We start from the raw sequence: 16,379 nt of genomic DNA, 5'->3' as shown, positions 1-16,379 counted from the left end.
ACAAGGTCGCAGGCCTGTTTCTGAGTACTCTGTTGAGTTTCGCACTTTGGCTTTGTCTTGCGGTTGGAACGACAAGAGACTTTTGTTTATTCCCAAGACGAGGCGGAAGTGCAGGGGTGATCGCGCTTTTGCTACAGCTGCGCCACGACTCTGGAATGATTTGCCCTTGCCTATTAGAATGGCATCATCTGTGGCTATTTTTAAGTCTAAACTAAAAACCTATCTGTTCGATAAGGCGTTTTATCCTGGTTGAAGCACAGCGTGTTTATGATTATTTTGGTGTATGTCAAAATGTACTCTTGTGTGTTACTGTTGTTTTTAGTTATTGTATTGTAAAGCACATTGGTCAACTCTGGTTGTAGTAAATAGTGCTATATAAATAAATTGCCATTGCCATTGCCATTGCCATTGCCATTGCCATTGCCATATAGCGCTTTTCACAATGTGTATTGTTTCAAAGCAGCTTTACAGGGGCAAACAGGAAAAACAGAAAAGTTAAAACACAGCACAGTGCATGGTATTTATACAACGAGTAAGATCATTCTAATAAATAATATCTAATTTCTAAATATCTTAAATTTAAATAAATAAATGAATGAATTAAGTCTCCCGGTGAGCAGGCCAACACTGCCCTGCTGTGGCGAGGAACCCAAACTCCAATGATTGATTAATGGAGAAAAAAAACCTCGGGAGAAACCAGGCTCAACCGGGAGGGCCAGATCCCCTCTGACGTGTCATAGCTGCACTCAAACTGGTGACATGTGATTTTAGTTTAGCATGTAATACCAAATATTGTAACTTCAGCATTAATAAGACAAATAGTCAGTTTTTGCTCTTGGTTGGGGATGTAGTGGTCTGATCTGGGATGGTCCGATGGTCATATTTCTCTTGGCTGGTGGTGGAATTGCCTTAGATGGAGCTGGGATGGTCAGTCAGTCTGCAGCTGTAGCTGGCGTAATCTCAAATTGGGGATGGGCATCTGTCGGTCGTCTGGACATGGTGGAACTTTTTCCTACCCCGGGATGGGCATCCCGAGGCAGAGGCGGAAAGAGAATAAAGAGAATAATTAGCGTAGCTGCTGTTCATTAACTATGCATTAAGTGAAAGCTTGGCTGAAAAGATGTGTCTTTAATCTAGATTTAAATTGGGAGAGTGTGTCTGACCCTCGAATAGTATCAGGAAGGCTATTCCAGAGTTAAGGTGCAACATTTGAGAAAGCTCGTCCCCCTTTGGTGGATTTAGTTATTCTAGGTGTTATCAAATGTCCTGAGTTTTGAGATCTTAGAGGTTGTAATGTGATAAAGCTCAGTTAAGTAAGTAGGGGCTAAACCGTTTAAGGCTTTGTAAGTAATTAAAAGAATTTAAATATGAATACGATACATAATGGGTAGCCAGTGAAGCGATGATAAAACTGGGGTTATGTGATCGTATTTTCTTGACCTAGTAAGAACTCTGGCAGCTGCATTCTGAACTAACTGTAGTTTGTTTATCGATGATACAGGACAACCACTAAGTAGAGCATTACAATAGTCAAGCCGTGAGGTCACAAATGCATGAATAAGCTTTTCTGTGTCTGCAACACATAAACTATTTCGTAATTTGGCAACATTTCTAAGGTGGAAGAAGGCTGTTTTTATGATATTTGAGATGTGATTTTTAAATGACAGGTTGCCGTCTAAAATAACGCCTTGGTCTTTAAGTGTATTTGTTTGAGTAACAGTGCAGCTTTCAATTTGCAGGCTGTAATCGGAGATATTCTGTTTACTTGATTTTGGTGCTATTAGTAATATTTCTGTTTTGCTAGAGTTTAACAGGAGGAAATTACTAGTCATCCAATGTTTTATGTCCTCGATGCACTCTGCCAGTTTGGATAGCTTAAAGGAATCATCTGGTCTTGATGAGATATATAGCGGAGTATCATCTGCATAACAGTGGAAGCTAATTCCATGTTTTCTAATAATGTTGCCGAGGGGCAGCATGTATATGGAGAAAAGCAAGGGTATCCATAATGTATTTGCGTAAGATTTGACGATTTCCCATTTAAATGGACGTATTGATATCTGTCTGTTAAGAAAGATCTGAACCATTTCAGTGCCTGTCCCTGAATACAGATATAACTGTGTAAACGATCTAGTAGTATTTTATGGTCTACAGTATCGAAAGCAGCACGAAGGTCAAGCAGGACTAAGAGTGAGATGTTACCTTTATCTGAAGCAATAAGGAGGTCATTTGTAATCCTAACAAGCGCAGTTTCAATGCTGTGATGCGGTCTAAAGCCAGACTGAAACTTTTCGTTCATGTCATTATTTTGTAGGAAGGTACACAGTTGAGTTGACACTACTTTTTCTAGTATTTTAGACAAGTACGGGAGAATTGAAATCGGTCTATAGCTTCCAAGTTCTTTAATTAATTACAGCCAGGCTTTATTGGCTTAATTACAGCCAGCTTAAAGGGTCCTGGGACATGTCCTAGATTAATTGAAGAGTTGATTATGTTACAAATGGGCTCAATTAAAGGTAGTAACTCTTTTAATAAAGTAGTCGGAATGGGGTCTAATAAGCATGTCGTCGGTTTGGATGTTGCAATAATTTTAATTAAATCTTTCTGATTTATAGGAGAAAAACACTCTAGCTTTTCTTTTTGGGTGACGGTTGAAACTAATTCTTCCGAAACACTTGGAGGTTTGGTTTTAGCTATGTTGTCTCGTATTATTTCGATTTTCTCAGTAAAAAACTTCATGAATTCATTTCTACCAAGGTGCGGCGGAATTCCCAGGTCAGGTGGAGTCTGTTTGTTTGTTAGTTTAGCAATTGTACTAAATAAAAACCTTGGATTGTTTTTGTTATTTTCTATGAGGTTACGGAAGTGCTCGGCTTTTGCTGCTTTTAGCGCCTTTCCATGCAATTTTAAAGACCTCTAATTGGGTTTGTTTCCATTTTCGCTCAAGTTTACGCGTTTCTCTTTTTAGGGCGCGAGTGGTGTTATTATACCATGGTGCTATGATCTTTCCATTAATCCTTTTTGACTTCATAGGTGCGACCGCTTCTAATGCATTGGATAAAATGGTGCCCATGTTGCTGGTCATGTCATCGAGCGATTCAATATTAGTTGGAAAGGTTATTAAAGGAGTCAGATCTGGCAAATTCTTTATGAAACTATCTTTAGTAGTTGAGGTGATTGTTCTACCCTGTCGATAACAAGATATACAACTGATTTCTGCAGTGCGCAGTGTACATGTTATAAGATGGTGATCGGAAACATCGTCGCTTTGAGGTATAATATCGATATTGGTTAGATCGGCTCTGTGAGATATAATCAAGTCTAGGGTATGATTAAGGCGATGAGTAGGTCTATTGATGTATTGTGTTACACCACAAGAGTCTAGTAGTTCTTTAAACGCCACAGCTAATGGATCGTTAGCAATATCTACGTGGATATTAAAATCTTCAACAATCAGTACTTTATAGACGTTAACCAATAGATCCGATAAGAAGTCTGCGAACTCTATCAGAAAATTAGTGTAAGGCCCAGGAGGTCTATACACAGTAACCAATGTAAGAGAGACCAATAATTTTTGTTTGGGACTGTTATGTTCAACGCAAGCATTTCAAATGATTTAAATGTATGCATTGTTCTCTGAGTAACGGTAAGAAAGTCTCTAAAGATTGTTGCGACACCACCACCTCGACCAACCGGATGTGGCTCATGAATATAACCGTAGCTTGGTGGAGTAGACTCATTTAGACCGAAGTAATCATTTGGCTTAAGCCAGATTTCAGTAAGGCAAAGCATATCAAAACTGTTGTCTGTGATCATTTCATTTACAATAACTGCCTTTGGATTTAGTGATCTAATATTAAGTAGCCCAAACTTTAGGCGTTGGTTTTGCTCATTAAATATATTGTCTTTTGGTTTAACCATGATAAGATTTTTTCTCTGACTTTTAAATAAATTATTATTACAACACATTGATGCTGGATGACTTTGTAACACCTAAAGTTTGAATTTGTTCTTCAAAAATTCTTCGGCTGTATTATTTATATTAAATTTAATAATAAATTACACTTTGCCTACCATGAATAAAAAGGAGTTTATTTCTTTATAACTTCTTCAGCCTCACTAATGTAAAGTGTAATGCCCCTTTTTTTCTACTCATCCTCCTCCTAATATTTTATACAGTGCTTTCCCTTTTCCACACATTCTGCTACAGCTGTCACTCTAAGTTCAGTTCTCCACTCATCAAATCGAGTATGATTGGCTGTTTTGACTGCAGGTGTGGGAGGGTCATTCATGGAATGGATTTCGTCTCTGCACCCAGGGAGAGTATCCAGAATGTGTGGGCAGACGTTCGTAGGCTGACGTGTGGAGAGAGATCATGTGACAGGAACATGCCACAGCAATCTAGTGTAGTGTTCATGTGCTTCTATTTTCATCAGGCCGACGATACATGACACCTTGGGTATACGAGAAGAGGACGTTTTTGCTTTTTCCATAGATTTAAAAACATTTGTTTCTGGCACAACTATGCATACTCTGGATGTTATAGCATTACAGAGTCTAATATGTTATTGAATCCAACATGTATACATTTAGACTAAGAATTGGGGACAATCAAACAGTAAATTCATTCAAATTGCAAACGTCTTAAACCTGATGAGATCTTCCCTGAAATGCCTTTTACATTTCTTGCAATAACAAATACGAGGCATTGAGCCCATTACAAGCAGCTTAAGATCTAGACGACCCAATATCTCATATTTTCGGAAATTGTAACCATTATCTCCCATGATCAGCTCTTTGAGATTGATCATTCGTGACTGGACTTCTCTCAACTTCAATCCCACACTGGCTCTACATTACATTACCGAGATGGAGAAACACCAGCGATTCTGCAGGCCTGCAAGCAATACAGATGACCTGGACATGATACCAGCAAGGCCCCCACAAATATAATGCCCGTAAGCCCTTAACCATCACAATTTGTTGGGGTGTAGGTGAAGAAATGGTATCAATCAATACCAGGGGGGCTTTTGGATCAGAATGTTTGCATTGACTGTGAAAGCAAGGTTATGGGCACAAGGGGGCTTGTATTTTTCTAATGGGGGTTTGTTGAATTTAAGGCCTGTGAGTGACTAGACTCTGACAGGTTTGGAGCCTGACACCTTCACTTTTCTCTGACAGGCGAATGAAAATAGCAAGCGGTACCACACAATTCCTAGCTGTTGCTATGGGGGAAGGCGTATGGGGATTCAAATGTATTCTTGCATATTACATTTGCTTCAACATTTGACTTAAAAAAAATATATATAAGTTTATAAGTGCACATTTGTGGATACAAGGATAATGATGTTGTGTGCCTTTTGGAGAATCTATTAACTGAAATGCAATATAATATATATAACTATGTCTTCAGATGTGTATAAAGACCTTACATAATGAAGCGTTATGTTTTGTTACCTTATAATTAGCTATTTCTATCTACATACACCCCAGGTCTCCCAAAAGTGGCCCTAAATGATCAAACTGCTTTGCAGTGTGTTGTGTAAATACGTTATCTCATTCGGCAAGGAAGTGAAAACGTGACAATATCTTAGCCCTGTGTCAGCCGCCGTAGTGCTTCAAAAGAGAGGAGTGGAGTGAGCCATTGGTTGCAATTCAAAACCTCAGCGCTACATGCCGCAAAATTTCATACACTGGAAATTTAATTGTGTTTTAGGGACAACATTTATCGCCTCAAGTGTCTAAACCATAACTGTATTTATTGACATAGTGTTGACAAATCCTTTGGTGATTGGCCCACATTTAAACTGTCAAAAATAAATGTATTGATTACTTCTATTTCTTATTTATATCTACCCATAAAATGATCAGCATTCAATCCACCTGAGAAGATCACAAACATTATTGACTAAAAATACTAAAGGAAAGAAGGAAATTTAGCCAAAAAGAAATTGTATCACTTTATTACAGTACTCTTCTACATGTGCATGGTAATGTGTACCTGTATTTGCTAGGTACCAGTTCTAAACATAACCAAACCGACATTATTCAACAGGGCATTCATTATAAAATAAAACAAAGTGCAAAACGTAAAAAACGTAAAAAAACTAAAGTTTAATATATTTCAAATAGTAAAACAATAGACCTAAAGTATTTGAATTGTTCGCAGTAATTGTGATACATCATCTGTAGCTGATCTTCTATGACACCCGTTCAGCTATTTTACAATTATTTCATTACTCAATAAAAAATACTTTAAAAATACCTAATAAAATACCAGATGGTTAAAAATACACCATTTTGTTTTACTTGTATTAATTTATTTAGTTTTGTATCTAAACCAGTGACATTAAGCTGCAATGAGATTAAGTGGACTAACTGGCTGTCCCAAATTTGATTAAACAATACACACCCAGTTATTTTGTAATGATTGGGTGTGTCATTACCAAATGTGCCATTATATGTTAAAACCAGAGCCAAAGCGTTGCAGTGCAATAAGAATGAGCATTTTTCTCAGCGAAGTCACTTTCTTGGGCATAAATGTAATTACAGAGGCAAGCTGGAATGAATGTTAAGATATACAGATTTTAAAAGATCTCTTTGAAAACGGTACTGTACATTCACAATCTGATATTTTTAACACGTTTATAAAACAGGCCGTCGTCTTTCATAATGTATCATTAAAAAATCTATTCATTACTACATCCTAATCATTTTAATTTCTAAAATATATTTTGAAATTCTAAAGAAAGTGTGATGACACATTCCAACCTGTTCAAATAATGATCTCACTGATTGATTGCAATTAAGTGATTAAACCAGTTTACTCTGGTATTGTGACCAGACATATTTCTGTTAAATATACACAAAAGGTATATTTCCTCAGAGGGGGCATAATGAGAGGCTTCCAGGTGCACGTATCCAGACTGTCTACACTCATCTGCGCTCGTAACCTTTGGGACATGTTCTCGGTCTAGCAAGGACTTGCAACGACTCAAATGGAAATATTTTTCCAATTTGTATATTTATGGTGGCAGAAACTGAAGGGTCTAGCTTGGTAATTAGAAGTACTAAGTACTTCATGATGTAGAGTCAGCCATGTTGCATTGTAATGAAGCATGGAGTTACTACTGTTGCTTCCAGCTGAAAGTTTATTTGATTTCTTTATTGTAATCAAAGTCAGATGGGCCAGTGTTTACACCAGTTCAAATCAGTGACATGTATTCTAATTAGCAGCAAATGGGCTTGGAGGAAAAACACACATTTTTCTTCTTCTCGCTGGTTCCTAAATCAAACTTCTCATTTATTTTCATTAAAACTGTTCAGCAGTGTCTGGGTACACGGTTCTGCGGTTTCCACAGCTCTGTTGCTGTTAGCAATTACAGTGCATCACTGTGGTTTCATTATGTAGCACCTCATTGTTTGGCTTCATGCCTAATAATGCCCACCTAGCACATGTACGTTTCTAGCCAGTCATTTTAAACTTGATAACATGCATATGGGATAGAAAGATAGTGTATGCATACAGTACTGTATATGGCAAACAGGAGAGATCAGCTTTTTTTTAAGTTCAATCTGCTCACATTCAACTGGAATTTACAAAAAATTTTAGTGCCGCTGTTCGACATCATCCCCTTTTTCTTCTTTTCCAAGTGTGACTTTTATGAGGGGAGTTAAACAGGAATGGGAACAAAACACAGCAAGTTCTATAACATTATTCAAAAAGCAATGGGAAAAAGAAAGAGACAAAAGATTCTTTTTTCTTGTCGGTCGCTGTCACTGTTTGATGGGGCCCTTAATATTGTAGTATAAATGAGCTCATTATAGAGCTCCTGAGGTCAAAGATCAAATCTGTAGGAGGGTGTGAAAGGAACAGGAAGTAGGAAGGTCAGGTGTGAGATGTGGGACGGGGTCTGTGAACTAAAAAAAAATCTTTTAGGTACTACATCTCGCATGAGAAAGGCATCTGAAGCATTGTTATTTCTTAAGATATATTGCAATTGTTGATTTTAAAACCCATTGTTGAAATGAAATGAAAATAAAGCATGGCATTAAAAACTGTAACATACTAAATACAACAGTTTTTACTACATTTAAAGCAAAAAATACTCTTTAAAACTTTACTTTGCATGAATAAAAGCTGGCTTAAATTGATATTGACACTGTGGTTTTGCACTATATATGTGCTATAGATGGTTTTCTCTGCAGCAACATAAATGTTTTGTGGCCCAAACTTAACTTCCGGTAGACCTCTGAAAAGAATCATTAACGTAGTTATTAAAGTAGTTTTAATTTAATTTAGTACAATTAAGATACAATAAAATACATGAATTTAATATAAAACATATTGTCATATTATAACTTTAATAGAACCATTAGGCATACAGCAGGTTAGAACTTCAATAAATGTCCATTCACAGACACAGGCATTTAAACAGGTATGTATGGTAACACTGTATATAGATTGATGACTGAAAGAACTGATATTTAATACTGTCCTTGTGGTACATGAGATAATGGACGATGGGCTTGTGATCCGGGGAGTGCAGGGTTATGGCATGACAGACTAAGAAGACTTGGATGACTTGGAAGACTCGAGAGCCACTTTTGCCCGGTGTGATATTGCAGATTTTCTTTCCTCCCGGCATCCGCATAGATCTTTTGTCGCTGTATGGCTCTCTGGAGTTGATGGTGCTCCGAGTTCCACACCATCTCGCTTTCTTGGAACCAATGATGGATGGCGGTTGCCTCGGACAGTTCCCCTGACAAGCAGGGGCGGGGGAACAGGGGCGGTTGGTAAACGAGCAAGCACTGGAAGGGTGGAACCCCTGCAGACAAGCATTGGGAGTATTGGCAGCGGGGATGGCTTCATCATGCGACCACTGGATGGGACGGACAAAGTTCTTGTCACGAAGGTGATATGAAATTTGGAAGTGGAAACATGAAAAGAACATGGCCCAACGCGCTTGGTGTGGGTTCAGACATTTGGCATCTTGGAGGTATTAGAGGTTCTTGTGGTCTGTATGTATAACAGAGGGATAGTTAGCACCCTCTAGCCAGTGTCTCCACTCTTCCAAAGAGAGTTTGACTAAAATTCCCTGTCCCCAATGTCGTAATTCTTTTCCGTCGGGTTGAGTTGGTGAGAGTAGAAGGCAAATGGATGGAGTGTAGGCGGTTTCCCTGCCGCTGTGACGACACGGCTCCTGCTCCGGTAGAGGAGGCATCTACTTCCATGACGAAGGGAAGAGAGGGATCTGAATGATGCAGGAGTGGTGCTAAGCAAAACTTCTTCTTGAGCAGGTTGAACACATCGGTGGACCAGGACCGGGCTTGCCTTTCAACAGGTCGGTGAGTAGGGTGACTTTGGAACTAAAGACCTTTTAAGTGGCGGTAAAAGTATGAAAAGCCCAGAAAGCATTGGAGTTCCTTGATGTTCTTTGGAATGGGCCAAGTCCGCACAGCAGCCACCTTTCCCTCGTCCTTCCCCCTCTTGTGAGATGTTGGAACCGAGGAATTAAATGGAAGTTTGGTATAATGCAGCATTTCTCAGCTTTAACAAAGAGCTGGTATTTTCTCAGTCGCTGGAGGACCTTCGCAACGTGGTGACAATGTTCTTGTGGGTCTCGTGAGTAAATGAGGATGTCAACATATACAAGTACGAATCAATGGATGAAGTCTCTGAGAACATTGTTCATAAAGTCTTGGAAGACAGAAGGAGCGTTCACAAGTCTGTATAGCATAACTAAGTATTCATAATGGCCGGTGGGAGTAAAAAAATCTGTCTTCCCTTCATCACCCATTTTGATCTGTACCAGATTATAAATGCTGCGGAAGTGGGTGCAATGGAGAATAAACCCATTGCAATCCTCCGCCAGGCCAGAGTAGGAAGCTGGTTCGACCATGGCACCAGGGGCGCAGACAGGATTTTTTAACTGGGGGGTCAAGCTGTTACCAAATGATTTCATCTCAGTTAGTTATTTTGCATAATTTGGGTTTTAACTAGTGCTCAAGTAGTTAGTTTACATCATTTTGGCTAATGGTTTGCACTAAAATAAACCGTGTTAATTCGCTATCCTCAAAGTCATGCTATCCACATTTTGCTGTGTTTGCTAAGTGCAAGACTAAACTGATCTGCCACATCTGGGCAAAGTCAACGGGTATAGGATACTTAAACTGTTTGGTTTTTGAAAAAACATGGTTATTGTTTTTTGTATCTTCATTGCCTTGTGTGGCAGTTATGCAGTCCATTTATCAGTTCTCCAACTCATCAAAATCACCAGCTCAGTCATAGACGATGGCATTTGATCACTATGGTTACCGCTAATACAGGCACAATTGAGGCAGCTAATAGCTAGTCATAGGACCCCAGGGCCGGGATCAGGAGTTGTAGCAGACTAGCACCAGCACACACAAACTGTGTCCCAATTTGGGGGCTGCAACATTCTTAAGTCGCAGACTTAAAAAAGGAGACTTTGTCTTCAAAATGATGTTTTATAAACAAAGTTTGGGAGGAGCCGGAGCATATAATCAAACCCGGCTGGATCGCAATCAGTAATCATGGCTTCCACCCTACCGGCTAAGCGAGCCATACCATAAATAAGCTAAACTTCTTACCTGCGACATCTCTACAGTTTCAAACCAGTTTCAAACATGTCAGAGACCCAGGATCCTGTTACTGACGACAGCCCACACCAGAAAGATACTCTGGCCCCTTCGAGCGCTCGTCAGCGTTCCAGTCTCAGCCCGGAGGCAACATCCCAACCTGTAGGTCAAGAATGAGGCCGCCTGTAAAGCCGACCGACTTAGCACGCCTTCAAACGGAACCGCTCTTCCGTACGGAGCCAGGTTAGGCTCCCTTCCTCATCACCGGCATCATCATACGCTTCGGCACACTCGACAATCCCAGCCATCGGGAAGTGTACAGTCGCAGAACTTCGACTCGCTCTGTCCAATCGGGATGTGAACCTGAGCAGCCGGTTGAGCAAAGCCAAGCTGTACGACATCTACGCCGCGCTGCAGTCAGAAGACCCACCTGCCAGATCTTCCCCGCAGCAGGAAGTCTAAAGAGCCGGTTCAGGTTTTCAGACCTCCTTCAGCCGCATCAGCAGGGCAAGACAGGACACCCCTAGCCCGTCGAAGAAGGATTTCGTCTAGTCTGGGCCGCGCCCCGGATAAACAGCTCGAGCCGCTAAATACTTCTCTCCCTGTGGCTTCCCAGGAAACTCTGCCCACTCCCACCATCTTCAGCCACCAATATCCAACGAGCCTGCCTCCGCAGGCGTGCACACAACGCATCAGCTTCAATACAGGACGGTGCCGGTACTTGCACGTATGCAATCATTGCAGCGGTGCCCATGCCCGCCTTGTTTGCCCCGTGTTCAAAGCTGCAAATAAAAATCTAAAAATTATTTCTCGACTCCTGTCAATGTTCTACATTAGTCTGCTGAACTATTACACCACCATGACCCTTCCTTTACAGAATACCTTGTGTCTGGATTCTCATCAGGCTTCAATCCTGGCATTGCGATTTCCATTTCCCACAGTCTCGTCTGCCCTAACCTTCACTCCGCGCCAGCTGAACCCGAGACCGTCGGCATCTATTCTGCATTCGTTATTTTTCCCTCCGCCTCACCTTCAGATGCAAAAGTAGCCCAAAATTTTTTGACATGTTGTCGGAAGTGATTTGCTGGATCCTATCCAACAATTACGACATCGCTTTTCTCATCCACCTTTTAGACGATTTTCTAATCATCTCGCCGAATGACTCCGTCCCAGCCGTGCATCTCTCTAAAGTTCAAGAGGTCTTCGCGAAACTCGGTGTCCCTTTAGCACCAGAAAAAACAGCGGGACCCAGCACTTCAATTGAATTCCTATGCATCAAGTTAGACTCGCTCAAATTCCAAGCCTCCTTACCCAAGGAAAAAATCAACAGGATCATTCTGATCGCCCATTCATTAATAGATACCCTGCAATGCTCCAAACACGAGCTTCTTTCAATACTCGGTCACTTGAATTTCGCGATGCGCATCATTCCACAAGGTCGCCCGTTCGCAGCGCATCTCCTCTCCCTCACTTCTTCCGCCTACGCTCTAGAGGATTTAACCCACATAACCAGCTCATGCATTGACGAGCTAAATTTGTGGATTAAATTCCTCAACCAATGGAACGGCAAATCTTCTTTCTACAACAACATGTTGTCTCTGGATTTTGTTAATTTCATCTTCAATGGCCACATAAAAGCGGGATACGATTCAGGTGGAGGGGTCCCATCCTGGAACCCGTGGGTGTCCCAGCTTCGGCTTCACCATGCCAGATTACTCCATAACCCAGCACCACTCCCCCGATCTAATGGATCTTTTCGGGCCGAGTTTGCGGCCCCTCCGTTCCAAGCCTTCTCCAGCATTCCCAGAGCCATCCCCAGACTCTGCCTATGAGTCATCCCCAGAATCCGCCTGCGAGGCTTCCCCAGACACCGCCTGCGAAGCTTCCCCTGACTCTGTCGGTGAGATTTCCCCTGGCTCCTCCTCCCTGGCCTCCACTGGCTCCTCGGCGGAGCACAAGCAAGCTCGGTCATGTTCACACTCACCGGCCTCTACGCCAAGACCGCGTTGGTCGTTACCTCAAGCTCTACCGGCTCCTATGCCAACTGACATGACGTATAGGCGCGTAATAAATCTCTGTTTTGTGTTACCCTCCGCGATCCTGTGTGGACTCCTTTCCCTTACCAAGGAATTTAATATTTAACATTTTCAATACTTTACACGTTCACACGTGTTTTACGCATTTGGCAGACGCTTTTATCAAAAGTGACTTAGATTGCAATTTATTATACTTTTTTTTCTGACTATTTGCAATCCCCTGGGAACAATCCCATGACCTTGGCATTGCTACTGCCATGCTCTTACCACTGAGCCACAGGAGAGCTATATACTATACTGATTTTTATATCTATAGCATTTTGAGTTTCCAAATGTTGACCACAATATCTAGAAAATTGACTGGATCAGTGGAAGAACATCACCCAATGAGAGCAATTAAACATCCTCATTAAGCCACACCGGTCATGGACAGTACCAGGAGCGTGGTGTTAGAGGAAAATTATGTCTGAAGGGAGAAAAACTGCTTTAAATTCTGGTGTGCAGTCAAAACACCCACACCAAGATCTGCCCTTATCCAGGAACAATTTCATTTTACTTCCAATTACTCCTTATGCTTTCTCTTTCTTCTTTCTCTCTTTTCAACCAATATGACAGGGTTTGTTGTTAAGTGACTGGGTCTTTATGAAGTCTCACTGTAGATTCATAGTGTGTGCATTCAAATACAGGCAGATCTTTGTTTTCTTGAACATATAGCAAGTTTGCTTTTTGGTTAAAATGTTTCAATCTGTTCTGTTTGGGATCATTGTCACGTTCTTCTATCTTGGCAATGAAAGCTATGATCTGGGATTGTGCATGATGCTGGTTTTAATGGCCATGGTATACAAGTGCCAGCATAAATGAGCTGTGTGAAAGCCCTCATTTGTCAAACGCTAGTACAAAACCAAAGCCTGTGGCACACAGTGGTATAACTCCAAATGTTTAACATATCAATATATACATTTATTCGGTATGCATGTGTATGTATTTGTAAATATTAGCCTTTTTATTACATGCTAAATGTACTGGAATCCACATTAACCACTGTACTCAATTTTTTTATCACATAATGAGACATAATTCTGATTAAAGAGAATAAAAAATTGACTTTAATCTGGGGAATCATTGGATTGTGAGTTTTACAAAAGAAAATTGTTTTAGAGCTAATGCACCTCAGATTACGAAGACATTTTATTTCTTTATATTTGGAAAAATGATAAATGGATGCCTTGTTCCTTAGACCAGAAACAGGTATTAAAAATGTAAATAAATTATTTTTGTTGACTTGTGCTGAAGCAGAATTAGACACATGCTTTAGTTTCTGTATTTCCATCTCTATTTTCTTGAAAAAGAAAAATTTTTGAATATAAAATGTATGCCTTAAATTGATAAAAGATATAGCCTATAATGTAGTAAGCATAATATAATGTTTTTTTCTGAATTTACAATGAAATTATTTATATTCATATATAATAGCATCAGTTACTGATGCTAAAACAAGTAAAGAGCACAACTAACTACAAATATATCATCAAAGCCATAAAATATATGATTTATATGCTATGATCAGCTATGATCATTTATAATTTGTTATCGACATCTGAACGAAAATTTCAGAGCAGGTAACTTTTTAAACAATCAGATTACCACAAAACAGTTTCCCACTGCACTATAACGAATGCTGACACAGAACATAATATTTCCAATAGAGACATTCAGCAGACTTTGGTCTAGAGAGACCTCAGTTCCATGAAATTAACCACTAACATGCCATGCCAACAAAAGAACAGCTGAACCTTTCACTTCATTGGCTGTTGTTGGTCTAAAATACGACACCATGGTGTTTTTACTAAAAGTTGTTGTATGGATGAAGTACATTTTCCATCTTTCTAAATCCATAAATATATATCACGTATAGCCTGTATTTACGTATAGGAAGAAGGAAAACACAAATAAAGACTTATGCTTGAGTTCAATAGCGCTTTCCTTAATGGTGGGCCAAAAACATTTTGACAAGTTCCATGACTGTATATTGCTCTATGCTTTGCAACTGTAAACCTATTTGCCCCAGTGCTGCGCAATGTAAAATAATGGGGCTTAAATTGACCGCTAACGTAACTGAACACTACACTTCCCTAATCCTTTGGCTTCAGAATGCAGAAATGTGAAAAATACTCTTGTAGTGGTCATTAATTGTAGTCAACCCTTGATGTAATATAATGAAATTAGTTTCAGTTTCTTATGTTTGCATAAATTTGCTTGTTTGATTTATTTTGTTCATATTTAGTCATTTAGCAGACACTGTTATCCGAAGTGACTTACAAATGAAAAACACAAGAAACAATTTATAGTTCAAGAGCCAAAAATGCTCACAGTACAAAAATGTGCAGAGGAAACCCGAGGCTATAGCAAAAGGTAAAAGAAAGAAAAATAAATCTTTTAACAAATAGAATTTATGAAATTGTTTTGGTTGTTGTTTGATTTAACCAAGGTATGAAACTACCAACATATATCTGTAATGATACAGGTATTAAATTATGTGCATTTCTCAGGCAGGCCATGGCCCATGTTGTATTACCTAGAAGTTAGAAATTGAGCCAAAGAATGACAGGTACACTGCAGACAGAGCTATTAGGAGCAATTACGGGGATTCCCAAAAAAATTATTTCAAAATAGTCTGCTCAGTTTTCAAGACCTTTTGCACATGTCTCTGAAAGTGCAGAGAAGGGACTGTTGGGGCATGGGGGAGGGTGACCCCTCCTCTACTCATGTGTGTTAATTAAAAAAAATCCCTCCAACTGTTTGTACATGTTGGTGGAGGTTTGTGTTTGGGACCTCAATGATTAGAAGTATTACATAAAAACAAACCTAAATTACAAGCCTAGACATTAGCACATTTCACCTAGTGGTCTTTGATTATGATCAATTCAACTACGATGCCACACCTTAAGCCTGTTAATACTATGTCTTATTTAACAAACATATGTATACATAAGCTGACTTGGGAAAAATTGCAAAGTTATGTCAAATTTTCCCCCTTAGTAATGACAGTTGCTGTTGCTAAAACAAGTTAAATCATACCTATTTCAAGAACTCACAAGAATGGATCCAGAAGGTTTTTTAAGTTTTTAAAGTTTTTTTTATGTATAAGCGGACAATTAAAGATGGGGGCAAAAATAAAACAAATGTAAACTAATAATATTATTAAAGGGATGGTATACCAAAAATGAAATTCTGTCATCATTTATACTGTCATACTTACCCTTATGTAATTTCTTACCTGTATAAATGACTCTGTTCCGATGAACACAAGATAATTGGAAGAATGTTAGTAATTTTCTGTTCCAGGACTACCATAGTAGAAAGAAAGAAATGGTAGTCAAAGGTGCCCGAGAACACTTAGTTTTCCTAAATCCTTCAAAATATCTCATTATGTGTTCAAAAGAACAAAAAGATACAATATTTTTTCCGTATTATGGTAGTGGATGATGGCCCAGAACAGAAAATTGCTAACATTCCTCCAAAATATTTCTCTGTGTTGAAACAAAGAAATATATACAGGTTTGAAAAAATTTACAGGATGATTAAATGATGACAGATTATTCATTTTTCGATAAACTTTCCCTTTAACATATTTACAATATTAATTTGCATGTTAATGTCCAATATTTGCACAGGCGTATAGGGTACCTCTGTAGTGTTAACTGTAATGTTAATTTGATAGAGTTAGTCAGTTTGTATTTG

This window comes from Triplophysa dalaica, chromosome 17, assembly GCF_015846415.1.
Source record: "Triplophysa dalaica isolate WHDGS20190420 chromosome 17, ASM1584641v1, whole genome shotgun sequence".
In the NCBI taxonomy this organism is placed as follows: domain Eukaryota; kingdom Metazoa; phylum Chordata; class Actinopteri; order Cypriniformes; family Nemacheilidae; genus Triplophysa; species Triplophysa dalaica.
This window is presented reverse-complemented; position numbering follows the sequence as displayed.